The 13,398-nt window shown below is 36.4% G+C and overlaps 1 protein-coding gene across 5 annotated transcripts in view; it reads right to left on the bottom strand.

The window, feature by feature from the left end:
* negr1 (neuronal growth regulator 1) overlaps positions 1–13,398 on the bottom strand; it is a 234,287-nt gene that overhangs the window by 154,038 nt on the left and 66,851 nt on the right. The window lies entirely within an intron of this gene.

The raw sequence follows: 13,398 nt of genomic DNA, 5'->3' as shown, positions 1-13,398 counted from the left end.
TGATATAAATAGCAGAATATCATCCTGATGACGTGTAGATCCCTATGTTCATCTCAGGTTGTTTTCTACCTTCTGAATATTTCCTTCTATGTTCATCTCAGGTTGTTTTCTACCTTCTGAATATTTCCTTCTATGTTCATCTGAGGTTATTTTCTACCTTCTGAATATTTCCTTCTATGTTCATCTCAGGTTGTTTTCTACCTTCTGAATATTTCCTTCTATGTTCATCTGAGGTTATTTTCTACCTTCTGAATATTTCCTTCTATGTTCATCTCAGGTTATTTTCTACCTTCTGAATATTTCCTTCTATGTTCATCTCAGGTTGTTTTCTACCTTCTGAATATTTCCCTCTATGTTCATCTCAGGTTGTTTTCTACCTTCTGAATGTTTCCTTCACATGCAGCAGGACTGAAGATGCCCGTGGCCTTAACATCTCAGCCGTCAGAAGCTTCTTTTTAATGCCAGAGAAGCTGCAGGGCCAGAAAAGATGCAAACATCTAATTTGTGGAGGTGACAGAAGGTCTCAGAGGGGAACAAAAGTCCTCAGAGATCCAGAGGTTCTTCAGAGATGACAGGAAGCTGCAGATTCCTGCTGCTGCTGAACGGTTTTATTCCTGCAGGTGAGGAGGAGCCTCAGAGGAAAAGATCTTCATGTTCTCCAACCACAAACCTACTGGTCCATGAATCATCTACAAAGATCTTCATGTTCTCCAACCACAAACCTACTGGTCCATGAATCATGGTTTTACTGGTTCTACTGGTTTTACCATCCTGAACCTGCATTAATCCAGTAAACACAGCTATAAGGATGGAACATAATGAAGGATATAAAGAGAACGCTGATGTGACATTTCCTGATTTACTGCAGGAAATAAAATTTAAACAACAACTGTTCAGAAGTAAAACAGAAGAAATGCTTCATTTAAAAGTTTCTGTTTGTGTAAAAAAAAAAAGAACTGATGAGAATCTAAAAAATGAGTCCAACTAAAAAACAGCTCAACCTGAAAACTCTGATAACGTCTAAAAGTCAAAATGTTCTCGAGTTTCAAAAGAGAATAAAAGTAGAAGATCTGATGTAAACAGGAAGTAATAAGAGACGAGATGTAAAGAGAAGAAAAAATGAGTGTCTATTTATTTTAGTTGTTTAGTTTGTTTTTATTATTGTTTATTTATTTTCTCTTTTGTTTATTTTTAATTATTGTTTATTTTCTCTTTTGTTTGTTTTTTAATTATTGTTTATTTATATTGTTTTCTTTGTTTGTGTTATTGTTATTTGTTTTGTTTATTTTTAATTATTGTTTATTTTCTGTTTGTTTTTTAATTATTGTTCATTTATATTGTTTTCTTTGTTTTTGTTATTGTTTATTTATTTTCTCCTTTGTTTGCTTTTAATTATTGTTTATTTTCTCTTTTGTTTGTTTTTTAATTATTGTTTATTTATATTGTTTTCTTTATTTTTTGCTATAGTTTATTTATTTTCTGTTTTGTTTGTTTTTAATTATTGTTTATTTATTTTCTCTTTTCTTTATTTTTTATTATTGTGTATTTATTTTCTATTTTGTTTGTGTTTATTATTGTGTATTTATTTTCTGTTTTGTTTGTGTTTATTATTGTTTATTTATTTTCTGTTTTGTTTTTCTATTATTGTTTATTTACTTTCTGTTTTCCTTCCTGATGCCGTGGACCCTGAGATAAATCAGATGAAAATAAATGCATTAACTCACAGCAGTTTTCTAGCAGCGCTGCTAATTTGCATATTTTCTATAATTTATCGCGTTTCTTCACAGCTCTCAGTCATAATGACCTGTTCCTCTTCTGATTGGTCCATTCGGTCACATGATGCATCCTTTAAACAGAGTCTGATGGAAGCTGTTAAAATGTTATTAATTTTATGTGATGTTTGTTCCTCCAGCTGATGCCAAATACCGTTAGCTCCAAGGTTAGCTGGATGAAACTATAAAAGCAGACAGGTGAGGTTCTAAAACATGGAGAACCCAACAGAGGAGAAGAAAGAAGCAAGTTTTAACGAAGCAGAAGCAGATGATGGACGGTTTGGCAGCAGCAGTTTCCTTCTGACCTTCCAGACAGCAGAGACTGAAACTGAAAATGAAAATGAAAGTGAGACTAGACAGCAGAGACTTCCATCAGAGAGTTCCATCAGTGGGTTCCATCAGAGAGTTCCTGCTAGAACCCAGGCCGACCAACATGTTCAGAGTCTTAATCAGCTTTAATTTTGCATCTGGAAGATTTACTGTTTTTTTTGCCTCCACTGGTCTGACAGTTATTGATCAGAAATGAGTCCTGATCCTCAGGTGAGACTGAAATAAAGGTAATGGAGCTCTGGACCAGGATAACTCTAACCCTGACCTGAACCCTGAGCAGAGGAGATGAAGCTGCAGAATTTTCTTTAAATCACTTCTTAAAACTCGTTTGCATCGGCTTGTTTTTATGTGATGTTGTCAAGTATTATTTAAATTTTTTATATTTTTTACATTTATTGTTTAGTTTGTATTTTTATCAACAAACTGATGCTTTCTTGTTAATTTTATTGTATATTTTCTTATGTTTTGCCCTAATTTATCTATTTACAGATTTATTTTATTTAATTATTATTATTATTACTATTGTTAGCTTTTTTTAATTCAAATGTAATTTTTTATTGTCTATTTTTGTCATCTGATTGATTTTAAACAAATAATTTTTTTTTTCATTTTCTTCTTTTACATCTAATTTATTTCCGCATTAAAATACTTATTTTATTTATATACTGTGACTGCTATTGTTATTATTCTTAGCCTTGTTTTTTAAAATTTAAATGTTATTTTTTAAATCATTATTTATATATTTTATTTGTTTGTTTTCTTCTCTTTTACCCTGTACTTATTTGGCTACTTATCCATTTATTTTATTTATTTATTTATTTATTTATTATTATTATTATTATTATTATTATTTTTAGCCTTGTTTTTTTTAATTAAAATTAAAATTTTTTATCATCTATTTTTATCACTTGACTGATTTTTAGATTTTATTTATTTCATTTTATTCATTTATCCTTTTTTTCAAATTTATTCTATTTATTTATCATTACTATCATTATTCTTCACCTTGTTTTTTAAATTAAATTACTTTTTTATCATCTATTTTTATCATCTGATTGATTTTAAATGTTATTTATTTTGTTTGGTTATTTTGTTCTCGTTATCCTTTATTTATTTATTTATTTATTTGTTTGTTTGTTTATTTATTTGTTTGTTTATTAAGATATTTATCTTATTTATCTACTATTACTACTGTGAATATTTTCAGCCTTGCTTTTAAACTACTTTTTTTCATCATCTAATTGATTCATACCTTTATTCTTTTTATTTCATTTGTCCATTTAATTTATTTATTATTTATTCACATATTTATTTTATTGATTTACTATCCTACTCTTGTTATTCTTAGCCTTGCTTTTTTAAATTTAAATTTAATTTTTAGCCTCTATTTTATCATCTAATTTATTATTAAATTTCATTAGTTTATTTATTTTACTCTCTTTCACCCTTTATTAATTTACTTATTCCTATATTTATATTTATTTATTTATTTATTTATTTATTTATTTATTTATTTATTTATTTATTTATTTATTTATTTATTTATTTATTTATTTATTATTACTACTACTATTAGTATATTTATATTTATTTAGTTTAAATTAAAATTATATTTTTATTGCTTATTTTTATTGTCTATTTTTTCTTTGTTTATTTTATTGTACATTTTTTTCTCTTTTAACCTTTATTCATTTTATTTATTTACTATTATTATTTATTTACTGTTATTCTTCTTCTTCTTCTTCTTCTTCTTCTTCTTATTATTATTATTATCATTATTATTATTATTATTATTACTATTATTATTATCCCTGTTTTTATTGTTTTATCCTACATTTTATTTTATTCAACTTTCCTTTATTATTCTATCGAATGTTGTTTATTAATTTATTAAATTCTTATAAAAATGTTTAATTCAGTTTGTCTGTTTGGACTGACTGGCCTTCTGTTGTCTACTGGTTATTATTTGTTATTATTATTATTATTATTATTATTATTATTATTATTATTATTATCATTATTATTATTATTATTATTATTATTATTATTATTATTATTATTGTTATTATTATCATTATTATTATTATCATTATTATTATTATCATTAAGCAGCAGGATGATTCCAGTGAGAGGTGAGTCAGACTCTCATTAACCATCAGAATAATTTCAGACTATGAGATCTTCCAGGCAGAAGCTCAGTTGAATGATTCCACCCTGAGAAGAAAACTGTCAGATCAGGAAATCATGAAATCATGAGTCTCGCTGTGTTTCTCTGCTTCCTGTTTCCTGCTGTGATGTTTTTTGTTTTTTGTTTTTTTAGTCCAGGTAGGAACACCTGAGGAGGAAGATTTGCTGTGACTGATCCTCTGATCCTCTGAGGTTCATCTAAACGCCATCCAGACTCCATCCTGAGGGACGTTCTCCTGTTCTTTGCTGAGTTTTTAGGTTTTAACTGTGGATGAACAAATACTTTCATTTAGGGTTTACAACAAACGGAACAAACTGAAGGTACGATCACACGCTGAAAATAAATCTCTCCATATGCTGGAGCAGAGACGCCAGCTGGAGCTGCTTCTGCTCACACATTTCACATTTCACTGCTCGATGCAGATTCCAACATCATGCTCTGAAGCTAACCTGGCCTCCAATCACAACAACACGGACCTGATCTCCATTAGTCTGACTCCTGTTTACAGCAAATGTGGGTCAGAACGTCACACTGTCGAGTAAATATAGCAGAAACTAGACAGAAATGAGCTATAAAAAGGTCAGGAAATGCTAAACAATTAGCTAAATATGACCAAAAACTGCATAATCAAGAAAAGATGGTCCCAGGGAAAAAAGCTGAAGTGCGGTAATAAACACTCACAGTAATTAAATCCATCCATCATCAATCCATCCATCATCCATCCATCCATCCATCCATCCATCCATCATCCATCCATCCCTCCATCCGTCCATCATCCATCCATTGGAGGTAGCAGATGAAGCAGGTCATTCCAGACGTTCCTCCACCCAGCAACACTTTCCAGCTCTTCCTGGGGGATCCCAAGGCGTTTCCAGGCCAGATGAGATATATAATCCCTCCAGCGGGTTCTGGGTCTACCCTGGGGTCTCCTCCCAGGCAGACATGTTCAGAAAACCTCCAAAGGAAGTCTCCCTGAAGGATCCAAATCAGATGTCCAAACCACCTTAACTGGGTCCTTTAGAGGTGAAGGAGCAGCAGCTCTACTCTGAGCTCCCTCCGGATGTCTGATCTTCTCCCCCTATCTCTAAGGCTGAGCCCAGCCACCCTGCGGAGGAAGCTTATTTCGGACGCTTGTATCCACGATCTCATTCTTTGGTCACTACCCAGAGCTCATGACCATAGGTGAGGGTTGGAACGTAGATGGACAGTAAATTGAGAGCTTCTCCTTGCAGCTCAGCTCCCTCTTCATCATGACGGTTCTGTACAACGCCCACATTACTGCTGACCTCAGACTTGGAGGTGCTGATCTGCATCCCTGCCGCTTCACACTCAGCTGCAAAACGCTCCAGTGCTCCTGAAGATCACGGTCTGAGAAAGCCAACAGAACCACATTATCTGCTAAAAGCAGAGATGCGATCTTGAGGTCCCCAAACCAGACACCCCCCTCACCCTGGCTGCAACTAGAGATACCCCCGCAGTTGGAACACACTCTCCGGTCCCCCTTTTTGAAAATGGGAACCATCACCCCGGTCTGCCACTCCACAGGTACTGTACCCGATGCCCACGCCACATTGTAGAAACGTGTCAGCCAAAACAGTCCAACAATGTCCAGAGCCTTCAGCATCTCAGGATCTCATCCACACCTGCCACCACCGAGGAGCTTCTTCACTACCTCGTTGACCTCTGCCACGGATATGCAGGAAGATTTCCCCGAGTCTACAGGTTCTGCCTCCTTCACAGAGGACATGTTTACCAGATTTAGGAGTTCCTCAAAGGGATCTTTCCACTGCCCGACAATGTCCCCAGTATGGGTCAACAGTTCTCCACCCTGACTGTGCACAGTCTGACCAAAGCCCTGCCTCCCCCTCCCCATCCAACGGTTTGCCAGAACCTCCTTGAGGCCAACTGAAAGTCCTTCTCCATAGCCTCTCTGAACCCCTCCCACACCCGAGTTTTAGCTTCTATTACTGCCGCAGCTGCAGCCCTTTTGGCCAACCGGTGCCTGTAAGCAGCTTCAGGAGACCCCCGAGCCAGCCCGGCCCTGAAGGCCTCCTTCTTCAACCTGATGGCTTCCCTCAGCGCTAGTGTCCATCAGCAGGTTTTTGGGTTGCCGCCACGACAGGTACCTAGCCACAGCTCCTAACAGCTGCTTCTGCAATGAAGGATTTGAACATGGACCACTCAGACTCCATGTCCCCAACCTCCCCTGGGATGCAGGAGAAACCCTTCCGGAGGTGGGAGTTGAAAACCCCATGGACAGGTCCTCCACAGATGTTCCCAGTTCACCCTCAGTACATGCTTGGGTTTACCAGGTCTGTCTGGCAGTCTTCCATCGGATCCAACTCATCACCAGGTGGTGATCAGTTGACAGCTCTGCTCCTCTCTTCACTCAAGTGTCCAAAACATACGGCCGAAGGTCTGATGATACGACCACGAAGTCGATCAACGACCTTTGGCCTAAGGTGCTCTGGTACCAGGTACACTTATGAGCAGCCTTCTGCTCCAATGTGGTGTTTGTTATAGACAATCTATGACTAGCACAGAGGTCCAATAACTAAACACCGCTCAGGTTCAGATCAGACCATTCCCCCAATCACCTCCTCCAGGTTTCTTCATCGTTGTCCACGTGAGCGTTGAAGTCCCCCAGGAGAACTATGGAGTCCCCAGGTGGTCCCTCTTCCAGGAACCACCTAGAGACTCCAAGAAGGCCGAATACTCTGAGCTGCTGTTCGGTTCATGAGAACAGACAACAGTCAGAGTTTATCCTCAGACAGGCGACCCTCTGGTTCTGCGGGGAGAACTCCAACAAAGCAGCATTCAGCCAGGGGCTCATGAGTATCCCCACACCCACCCAGAGCCTCTCACCCTGAGTCCAACTCCTCTCCAGGATTCTGGTTCCAGAACCTTTGCTGTGCGTGGAGGTGAGCCCAACTATATCTAGCTCCACCTCCACCAGCTCAGGTTCCTTGCCTCCAGTGAGGTGACGTTCCACATCCCCAGAGCTGGTCTACGCCACCAGGGGGCGGTGCTCCCAGGCACCCGATCCTGTCTACCCAGGTGGGCATAGCACCAGACCCCGATTTCTTGCCCTGCAGGTGGTGGGTCTACAGGGCCCCGTGTTTCTTCTTCGGGCTGTGCCCCACGAGCCCCATGGGGCCCAAAGGCGTGCCAGACCAGATGTGCTCTGATGAGCTCCCCAACCAGGTCTGGCTCCAGGGGAAGGCTCCGGTATCCCTAACCCGGGCGAGGTGGCGGCTTCATCTTGTTGTTCTTTCATAGAGGTTTTCTGAATTGCTCTTAGTCTGGTCCCTCCCCCTGAACCAGTTTGCTTTGGGAGACCCTACCAGGAGCTAAAGCCCCAGGCAACACAGCTCCCAGGACCACAGAGACACTCAAACCCCTCCACCGCGATAAGGTGGCGACTCGACAGGGGACAGTAATTAAAGAGGCGTAATAATGGGACCTAAAAAGAATCTAAACCAGTCATTCATTCAGATGAAGCTGCAAACATTATTTTCATGAGCTGGTTTGATGTAATAATGTCGGTCATGATTTCTGTAAATTAAACTCAAATTTCTGGAAAGAACTGGATGAAAAACAAACAGGGAAATACTGGAATGTGTCTAAAAGGAAAAACTGGAAATACATGTTTTGAAAACACAATAAAGGCGTGAATAAAAGCCACAGAGTTGAAGGATTTTCTAAAGGATTCATAAAACCAAAACCAAGGAAACCTTCAACACCTGAACAGGAACCAGAACATTAAAGACCTGAACCCATCAAACCAGAGGAATTCGGTTTTTAACAATTTCAAACTAAGTAACTTAAAGGAAGCACATTATTATTAAAACTTCCAGATGAGAAGTTAACTTGAAAATTCTATTATGGGATGTATCCTAGTGTGATCATCAGTATTATGGGATGTATCCTAGTCTGAACAGTTTAGAGTCCTAGAAACAATCAATGGTTCCCTGGATGTGTTTCTTGTTTCTGATAATTCACCAGAGAAAACTTTAAAAAGTGACTTCTGGGGAAATGTTAAGGCTGGTTTTGTGTGTTTTTGTGGTCATTTTATGTTTATTTGTGGTTGTTTTGTGTTTATTTGTGGTTGCTTTGTGTCTCCTCTAACCAGGACTATCACAGTGAATGCATAGTCCTGACAGTGAAGAACAGAGGTGGGAATGTGATGATATGAGGCTGAAGAAAACTTTAAAAAGTGCATTGTGGGTAAACGTTAAGGCTCATTTTAGCAGAAGAAATTCTAGACAATGAAAGGATCCTTTTTCAGATCATTTGATACCAGAATCATGTTCTATGATTCATTCTGTGGAAAAAACGACTTTCTAAATCAGGCATGTTTTGACAGAACCAGCTGATATGTGAGAGGTGAGGTAGATGGGATGTTCTGATTGATTATTTTATGGACTGACCCAGATATAGAGTGGATATTTTACCGGCTACACCTGCACCAAAGTGGGTCACACGGGGAGCTCCATGTATGAAGCAGGTGATTAATAGTGGAAACGCAGCATTCAGAAGCTGCTCTGCTCATATATAATATATATATAATATATTTAATACGGTTCAGTTCAGCCACCACTTCAAGCTGATTCCAAAAACATGGATATAATAAATCACAGGGTTAGGAATATAACTAAACTGTTCAAATGTGGAGGATAAAAATGCAAAAATAAAACTCTACACCTCAAGATATTCCACCAGTATGTATGAGTTTGTATGTACAGATGTGGAAAACTATGAACCCTGTGGAGCCCAGCGTGGCTACGATAGCATATTAATATCTGCCTGGTGGTAGATTTAAACCAGGTCAGATAGATCCATCATTCTCTCTGCATATAAACCTGGGGAGTTCCACTGACATTTCTTCATTCACCAGGTCTCAGAGCTTTTTCATTGCACTGATGGGTTTGTTTTGAAATATATGTGAACAAAACAACAATGATTTTCTTTTTTTTTTTTAGGTCTGTTGCACGTTGAAGCAATTTATGTACTAGTTCAGACATAAGTCAGTACATATTATTAAAAGCTGGGATATAAGGGTTATATTGATGTAAAGCAAATTAAAAATACTCCAAAAAATTCCTCTACAGTCTGTAGAAATGTAAGAAAATGTCCTGGAGGACTGGAACAGTGGTAGGTCTTAAATCCTGTTTTCATCTCAGGAACTCCATCTTTAATATTCATCCTGTAAAAAATAAACTGTATTTCTGGTTCTGGAGTTTTAAGCCTCGTGTGGCGGGTCAAAATTAACCTGTTTTAAAGTTTGAAAATATGGGAAAAAAATATATTTTCACAGTGAAACTTCTGATGTCCATATTTTCAACATTTTTGGGAAATTTTTGAAATTTTTTTGGTGGAAAAAAAGAAATGTTAAAAATGTTTCTTCAGAACATTCACAGAAAAATCAACCAAAATCCAGCAAATTTCACATTTTTTGTGAATGTTCTTATATAAAATATTAGAAGTTTTACTGATATATATGTAATCACTTTAGATATTTTTAGCTTTGTTGGAAGATTTTTACTCATTTTTGAAAATATTTACAAGAATTTTCTTGCCAAATTTTTTTTTTTTTTTTTTTTAAAATAAAACTTTTAAGGGAAACTTTTAAGGAATTATTGGAATTTTCTTCCTGAAGGTTTTGCAAATTTTCAGAAATTTGGGGAAATTTTTAGATAAATTTTGGGATTTTTTTTCAGATAATGAAACAATATCTTTGGGTGCCCATAAATGAGGACAACAGGAGGGTTAAACAAGGTTTCTGACCAAATACAGCTCATATCCACCTTTAGAGCTGCTTCTCTGATTAGCCTGAACACCATCAAGATTTGTTGTTGTTTTGTGTCTACTTGTTGCTAATTTTTGCTGTTCTTTTTTAGGTTTATTGCACTTTTAAGCTATTTATTGTTGTAGTTCAGACATAACTCAGTACATATTTTTAAAATTTGAGATATAAGGGTTATGTTGATGGAAAGCAAATGAAAAATATTTCAAAAAACTCAATTACAGTCTGTAAAAATGTCAGAAAATGCAAAAATGGTTAAATGGTTAAACTTAATTTCTTTACAAATTCCACACAGCATTAATAAATGAGTTTGAATTTCATCATAGTGGTGAAATAATTACATGTATTTTCTATATTTTGTGCACAGATGTAAAGTGAACTCATAATGCAAACTAAAGCAGAAGAGAACCGCCAGATCACGAGGAGCTGACTGGTTTGGAATCATAAGAACAGCTTCTATTACAGCTTTAAGAATAAATGCACCAAGAACAATTAAAGAACAGCAGAAAACAAAACTCACATCTCACTATAAAGCCGTATGAACATGTAGAGAATCTAAAAACACAGCATGTTTCTGACAAACAGCTCAGAATTTTTCTATTGTTGCAAATAAAACAGGTTGAATTCAGCAGAAGTTTCTGAGCTGCTGAGAGACTCTGAGTGAATCCAGACTCTGGTCAGGAGTTTTTAAAGGACGGAGATCAAACAGCGTGAAAGAAAGAAAGAAAGTCGCCTCCAGAAGCAGCTTTTATTCAAATGTCAGGAGGAAGACGAGGACATGGGGATGCTGCAGGTCAGTTTCTGCTGCAGACGGACTCTTAAATGTCCAAAACTAAACCGTCTACCGTCTAAAATCTGTCACATGACCACGTCTGAACACATCTGGTTCATCCAACTGTGAAACCAATCAGCTGCAGAGACGCTGATGAAGAACCACAGAACATCTGCTCGGGTCAGGAGGAATCTTCTACCAACAGGAGGACTATTAGAACCTGACCATCCAGGAGGAATCTTCTACCAACAGGAGGACTATTAGAACCCGACCATCAAGGAGGAATCTTCTACCAACAGGAGGACTATTAGAACCCGACCATCAAGGAGGAATCTTCTACCAACAGGAGGACTATTAGAACCCGACCATCCAAGAGGAATCTTCTACCAACAGGAGGACTATTAGAACCCGACCATCCAAGAGGAATCTTCTACCAACAGGAGGACTATTAGAACCCGACCATCCAAGAGGAATCTTCTACCAACAGGAGGACTATTAGAACCCGACCATCCAGGAGGAATCTTCTACCAACAGGAGGACTATTAGAACCCGACCATCAAGGAGGAATCTTCTACCAACAGGAGGACTATTAGAACCCGACCATCCAGGGGGAATCTTCTACCAACAGGAGGACTATTAGAACCCGACCATCAAGGAGGAATCTTCTACCAACAGGAGGACTATTAGAACCCGACCATCAAGGAGGAATCTTCTACCAACAGGAGGACTATTAGAACCCGACCATCCAAGAGGAATCTTCTACCAACAGGAGGACTATTAGAACCCGACCATCCAAGAGGAATCTTCTACCAACAGGACTGATAAACCCGACCATCCAAGAGGAATCTTCTACCAACAGGAGGACTATTAGAACCCGACCATCCAAGAGGAATCTTCTACCAACAGGACTGATAAATCCGACTATCCAGGAGGAAGAAACCGGAACAACCAGCTGGACACCGTTTAACCAGAATTAAAACCAGTTTTGTTCCAAAAACTCTGTAATTAACACAAATCCCAAACAGATCTATGATCACAAATAATAGAAGCTTATTAGTGAGTAAAAGAAAAATATCATAAATATATTAAAATTAGTAGAAACAATTATATATTCAAGAGAGTAAAGTTACAATTAAATGCCTGTAAAAAAAAATCACCTGCAAAACAGAAATTAAATATTGATTTTTTTTTTACAGTTTTGACCTTTTTTAAAATGGTTAATATATAAATTATTAACTTTTTTTAGGTAATTGTATTAGTGATTACCTGTAATTTGCCAAAACAGGCAAAATCTATAAATTAAATAAAAAATAATTATGTTTAAATAAATGTTTTTTTTTTAAATTTCAGGTAATGGTTGCCATGAAATGCAGATAAAATCAGCAGAGAATAATCAATACTAGACTTCTGTTGAGTTACTTTACTACTTATTATCTGTATTTAAGTAAATCTGGGAAAGTCTGTTTAAAAAAAACCTGTATATTGGTCAAAAAAAATCTGTTAAAAACGTTTTGATTTTTCATTTTTTCCAGTGAACTATACGAAAAAAATAATGTATTTTTGAGCATTAAAGCACGAAACGTTATTCAAGTGACTCTAAAACTAAAAAAAAAAAAAAAAAAAACCTGTAATGGTGCATAAAATGTAAATAAAGCACATTTTGAATATTATTGTACTGTTGACAGACCGGTGTAGTGACGTGTTTAACGTGTTTTTCAGCATTAAAGCAGAAAAAGCTGAACCTGTAATGGTGCATAAAATATTTAAAAACTCATTTCTTGCATTTTTTGTTTGCTTCCTGCCTCTATGAGTTTTGTGGCCTAATTAAAGCTGCCCAGTCTGAATCTTTTCTTATAGTTTGTTGCATCGCCTGCAGGCACAAACTGAGGGTTTGAACTCACCGGAAGTGAAATTCTGCAGCTTTTTCTCTTGTTAGCAGCAAACAGGATGACAGATATCACAAATCTCTCAGCAGACAACAGAAACCTCCAGATATAATGTTTACAACTAATATTTAACTTATGACACACAGGAAATGTGAGCTTGTCTTTACAAAATCTACACAACATTTAGAATTTAGTCTGAATTTTATCATCGTGGTTAAAAAACTACAAGCATCTTCTATGAGACACAAGAAAAAGTCTGACATTAATCCAACACATAGATTAGACAACAGATTAGGTTTAAATATAAGACGTATTGAAACTTAAAATTTCTAATTTATCACCGGATATCTAAAAACAGACTCCACTGACTGTTAAAAATCTGTTTAAGAACAGCTAACCTGTTGTATGGACTTTAAATATAGCATAAATGTGTTTTTATTAATCAATTTATAGTAATTTAGTGCAAAACAAACATAACAAAGACCAAAAATATTACTTATACAATATTTACCACCTTTAAAATACAGGCAAACAACAGAATCTTGAAGAGTAAAAGAAAAATGCCATAAATATATTAAAATTAGTAGAAAACATATTATATTCAAGAGAGTAAAGCTACAATTAAAGGCCTGTAAAAATCACCT

The sequence above is a fragment of the Amphiprion ocellaris genome, chromosome 2, assembly GCF_022539595.1.
Source record: "Amphiprion ocellaris isolate individual 3 ecotype Okinawa chromosome 2, ASM2253959v1, whole genome shotgun sequence".
NCBI classification, from domain to species: domain Eukaryota; kingdom Metazoa; phylum Chordata; class Actinopteri; family Pomacentridae; genus Amphiprion; species Amphiprion ocellaris.
Note: the sequence above shows the minus strand (reverse complement) of the source record. Positions and strands in the feature narration are given on the sequence as shown.